The sequence below is a fragment of the Aplidium turbinatum genome, chromosome 11, assembly GCF_918807975.1.
Source record: "Aplidium turbinatum chromosome 11, kaAplTurb1.1, whole genome shotgun sequence".
NCBI lineage: Eukaryota > Metazoa > Chordata > Ascidiacea > Aplousobranchia > Polyclinidae > Aplidium > Aplidium turbinatum.
In genome coordinates this window covers 5,319,842-5,325,918 of record NC_137482.1, presented here as the reverse complement: position 1 = coordinate 5,325,918, position 6,077 = coordinate 5,319,842, and positions in this window count along the sequence as shown.

The window sequence follows — 6,077 nt, the reverse complement described above, 5'->3', positions numbered from 1 at the left end:
CTACCGAGAGCAGGCCAAAAGCCAAGCATCAAACTTCAAACAACATCAACAATATCAGAAATGTCAACGAATTGAAGAAACCGAAGTGAAAAAGTTGCCAGATTTTTTAAATATTTCTAGCCCAATAGTCGTTTTCTAGCACTAGTTGCAGTGTTCAATCATCTGATGAAATTGAAAGTAAAAGCAGCAATAAACAGGTTGGTTTATTGCTTCACTGGCGTTTCGCACATTATGACGATGCGCATCCTCAGAGCGAATAACATACAAAATAAAATTTTACAAAATTATTATCAGTATATAACTTTGTAAAATTTTATTTTGTATGTTATTCGCTTTGAGGATGCGCATTGTCATGATGCGCGAAACGTCAGTGAAGCAATAAACCAACTTGTTTATTGTTGTTTTTACTGTCATTTTCATCAGATGAACGTTGGAACTAGTGCTAGAAACAATAATTGTCCTGATGAACACCCAAACTTTTCAGTAACCCAATGGTGTTGAAAAGTAAACCCTCATTCATAAAGTTGAAACAAGCCTAAAATTTGAAAGGCTGCTCAAATTAATGTAAAAAAAAAATTTAGACAAAGATAGCATTTATTTTTTAAACTTTGGTTTGAAATGAATCGAAACAAGTCTAACTAGCATCAGGGCCTCCGAGAGAAGTCAGCACTAGTCGGGAAACAACACAAAAAATGGGCCCCATATTTTTAGCAAATATTGCATTGCATATTCGTGTTAAGCTGAAATTAGCCCACTTTCCTCAGCATGAAAAGAACTTCGTTCAATGTAAAAATCATCAATATATAATCACTGGATTACACTTGCAGCAAAAATGCCATTGAGGCAAACTATTTTGTCTAGAAAGCTTTGTAAACACACAATAGGCCGACAGGCAACGAAAATAGTTCAACCTAGTATTTAATTCAGGAGTCACCAAACTTTTTCCCACGCGAGCCAGATTTGATAATAAGTGTTCGCCGGCCAACAGCCACAATAATTCTTCTGAAAACTGCAAGTTGAATTTATATGATTTGTGTGTATCTGCAGGCCAAAAATAACACATTGTACAACAACAGGCGCGGCCATACAAAAACGTCTCGTGGGCCAAAGTTGGCCTGCGGGCCGGACTTTGGACATCCCTGATTTAATTCAACCCTTTCTGGACTTTTTGCAATGCAAAGTTACGGATCACAGCATCAAATGATAAAATTTTGCGACGTTTGAATTGATGCACAACATGTATAGTTAGGCTTTTCAATCGGTTTTGAGTCATAGGCCTACTGGAGCGCAAACAATTCTTTACAAATTTCAGTAACTGCTAAAACCATGTTCTAAAAGCACAACCGTTGGAGGTAGCTACCGGAACACAAAAAAAATCATAACAAAACTATTTGGAAAAACCTTTCGAAAGTTGCATTCAATGATTCCTTGTGTAGAGATTATGGGGTGGTTCGTTCTGGTTTGCAGCTGAAGTTTGCTGTGTGGCTTTCTGTCAAAAGTACCAACTCATCCAAAATGTCTTGAAAAATGTCATTGTTGTAGCCTACAAATGGTTTAAATTTGTCCCAAATGCCTGGCCAACGCAGATTTTGAAGTTAAGTTCAGTTGTCAAGCAAAAATAGTTCCCGCTTAGCTAAAACAGCACCAGTTTTCAAATTGAAACTATCAATACAATCGAAACCGTTCAGTGATACAGAATTTCATTTCAGCTTCAGATTTTACGTCTTGAAGCTGTTTAACATCGCCTACCTTAACACGAAAATGATTTGTTCTTGATGAGAAGCATCAAGAGTGACATTTACAAAGATTGAGAAATACTTGGAACTACGCACTTGATTTAAGAATTTGTTGATTATTCAGTTGGTGCATTTTTACTTTAGTAGGCCTACTAAAAATGGGCCCCCCTCAAAAGTGCAAAAACAAAAAACTACTCGTTTTTCCTTTACAATGTTTTGTTAGGGGGAAAACTGGCCCGACTTCCCCCCCCTCTCGGAGCCACTGACTAGCATACAACTGGCGACTGTTATGATTCCGAAACAAAGTTAGTCCAATTCCACACTTAAACTGCGAAACTGGCAACTCTTGTATAGTCCACAGTGTTTCCAGACACTCCCCAAGAAAATTTATTATTTTCTTTTTCGTTTGGACCTTTTATTTTTTTGCCACTCAAGGGCTCTGCCTTTCACAACACTTGAACAGTGGCGGTGACTCGGGCGAGGTGTTTGGGCAATGGGCAGGTCTTGAGCAGCCATTGAATTAATTGATCATCTAGTTCACGCAGACCATGTAGCCTACACCGTTTGGCGCATGGTAAGTGAAACAATTGCTGATGGTAGGCCTACGGTATGCGCGGTGTAGGGGAGGTCAGTGACCATAGGGAAAAAATGGCTTTTTTTTAATAACTCAAATAATTTACAAACAATGTGTTCCAAACCACTTTTTTTTACAAACTTTCACCTTTTACTCACATCTTCAAAACACTTCAACAAAAAAAATTAATATTTTGATGCTTAATTTTAAGTTTTAAACACCGCGCTAAACTGTCCCACTCGTACCTAACTGCACAAATGCCTGCAGTTAGCATGCTTCCTTGATTACTTTTGCACTCCTTTTGTCACGTGTACTCCGCGAGGCAGTATTCTGTTTTATTCGTATCATTTCATTTTGGCAGGCTAGCGAACAACAGCTTCTTTTGTCCTAGTTCTAGTGTTGAGTTTAACAATCTTACGTTGTGTATTTTGTTGCAGAAATTGCGATTCGATCATTTTTCTTTTGTTAATACATTTAAGAAAAATAACCGTCTTTGTTCACAAACCTAAGGAAGCAATGGGACATTTCAGAAATGCATCTAATGCAATAAGAAACTAGTTGCAAATACAAAACGGCATTTACATGATGGTTTTCGTTAGTTTTCGTGCATGCATTTGTGAATTACAAGACATTGTTTCAACACTTTACAATTTACATTAAAGAAACGTTGAAATAAATAGTTTTAATGGATTGACTTAACAATACTCTAAAACGTACAAAAGTAACTCTACTGAAAAAAACAAAAACAGAATACACAATGGAGTTGTTTAAATGTCCCATGACTTTTATTTGTTAACATCATCATATTGTATTATATATGTAATATGTTGCAGCTATAGGCTATGTGGTGTACGGTCGATTGGTCGACAAACATTTGGTTGACAGGACGTTTGGTCGACAGAACGTTAGGTCGACAGAACAATTCATTTTAGGGTTAGGGATAGAGTTAGGGTTAGGCAGTGTTGTACGCGTCATTGAAATAAATTGACGGCGTCAGCGTCAGCGCGAATTGCCTAAAAACTTTACGGCGTAAAGTACTGCGTAAGCTCTTAAAGAAATTGACGGCGTCAGCGTCAGCGCTAATTTCTAGCGCTATTTTTTGCCAGCGTCTCATAGAACGGAAATATTTCAACCAAGTTTAGGCTAACAATAGCTAAAAATAAAGAGCAGATATTATGTTTTGAGACTGTATTGTAATTAGCTGCTTAGCCTATTAGTTATTTCCTTACAGAAAAAGCAAGCATTTCAAAACGTTTGTCTGACAATTTGCTGCGTTTGGGACGCATAGCCTAGGGCCCTAAGGCTATTGTCCTTTCCAAGTGAAAACATGCGTTCCACAGCAGCGCTGGTTGGTATTGGTGTGTTGTATTTCAAAAATAAATTGAAAACGTTTACTCGGAAAGGTATCACTGTTCCTAACGTGCTGTGATAGTTTAGCATGTATAAATCTTTTAACCAGGTTCACTGCACCAACATCGCTCTTTTCAGAGGCATAAAGCTCTTGAAATAAAGTATCTTTAACGTTCCGCGAAGCCGATCATGGATTTTTCGCTTTCTGTCTCTGATCTCTCGTTCTCAATACATGGGTGATCACTAGGGCCCGCAAAAGTCAATAAAGTCAAAAATTGTTAAGGACCTCGTCTATCCACGAATCCAAGAATAAAGTTATTTTTAGCACCTAGGGGACTGTTTCTAAGAAGTTTATAGGTCAAAATAAAGTCAAAATTGACAATAAAGTCAAAATTTTCAATAAAGTCAAAATTTGTCAAATTATGGCTTTTGACAAACTTTTTGTGTTTCTTGAAAGTAATTTTTGTCAAAATCCTCGTGGAAGCATTGTAAATCAGGAACTGCGACACAATTAAACCATATTAACCCATAAAAGCAGGAAATATGTCACAATGCTGACGGATCAGTAGTAGGCCTACCTTTTATCGCAAATTGCCCATTGTTTATTCATTGTTACGTATTTAAATATTTTTTATAAAAAGCTCCATCTTCACAAACGTAGTCTTTTCGAAAATCAACAGTTTGGATTTTAGGAATAGCCAAGCTAAATCGTCTTCTGCAAAAGTTAGACAGATTTGTGGAGATTTTCCTATCGCCGAAAAACACGACGCACTTTTGATAATCCATAAAAACCTTGACTTTTCGACAAAATATTAGGGGAGACCGGGGAGGGTTGTTACAATTTTCAGTAAATCTAAGATTTCTCTTTCAATATTTGCACAAAGTTGCTGAAAATTTTATGTAATCTTGCCACATCACCAGTTGTTATAAATACAAATTCAAAATTTAAAAAAGTTATGTTTACAGGAAAATATTTGCATTAATATATCAATGAGTCAGTTGTAACAAAGTCACCCCAGTATCGGGGTGACTTGTTACACAGATGGGGTGGAATGTTACAATTTCAAATAGGCTGTTCTATTAACTAATTTTTCTTACTAAAATACTTAAAACTGATGGAGTACGTTGACACAGCATTCTTGAATTTATTGAACATCCAAATTTAATAGAAAAAATCATGAACAAACAAATAACATCATTATTGACTATGCATTGTCACCAGGATTGCAAACGCATGCTCTCCATCCAACCATTCATGGTATTTGGCCTCAATAAGGCACCCTTTATTAGTTTTTGGCATGTTTAGGCACAGATACAACAACAACAGATATTAGTAGAACTTAAAAATGTAATCAACTATTCTAAATAATACAAAATTTGTTATTTGAGTACCAAATTAAGCACTTTTTCCAGTTGGGATGAGCAAGCATTACACTGTGTAACAACTCACCCCAATAGTAGTTGGCTGAATAAGATCAACATATGTCAAACATGTGATACTCAGCTTTAAAATATTTATAATCGATCAAAGGTATTGCACTTCAAGTCTGATTTAACTTTAAAGCCAGTTAAATATCACTCATAGTTTTGTAGCAATAACATTTTCTTTGACAAAGCAAAAATTTACTTTTCATACCCTAAAACAGTTTTTCATCAATAATTTTCTACTGCAGCCTTCAAAATAGCTGAAGCTTCGTTTGCACATGGAAACTAAAAACCTGAAAAAAACAACTTAATTCCAGCGGTTGATGTGAACTAATTTAAAAGTTAAAAGGATTGTAACAACCCTCCCTTGTAACAGATCTCCCCGGTCTCCCCTACGTTTGGGTCTGAAATCGACAAAATATTATGTTTGGATAACTAGTATCAATTCAAGGAAGAAATGTGACCTTTACAAATAAGCAATTTCGTTAGGTCAAAATAAAGTCAAAATTTGATAAAAATAAAGTCAAAAAATTTTTTTTTTAAGTCAAAATAAAAATGACCCTAGACCAGGGGTCACCAAATGGCGGCCCGCGGGCCGCATGCGGCCCGCCACGCTGTATCGCTGCGGCCCGCGGAAGGTATCAGCGTACAAGTATCACCAAAATATACTTTTCTTGAGGAGTTAAAGAGCACGAAGGCAAAAAATACTTTCCGGGGAGCATATTTTCGCTTTGCATACGATTCCACAAGCCGTCCAATCAGATTATAGTTCTAGGTGGGGGAGTGTTTAAAGTTATTCCAATGCGATGTCCAGCCACACTGTCCCAGTGGTTGCTTAAAACGTCTGTTTTCGAATTTCGAAATTGTCTGTGAGCATAGGGTTACTTATTTTAAGTTTGCAAATGTCATGTTATCACTAGTGTGCGTTTCACCATTAGGCTATTGGATTTCACGAGCAGTGTTCCTTTATGCAAGTTTGTGTTGGCAAAATA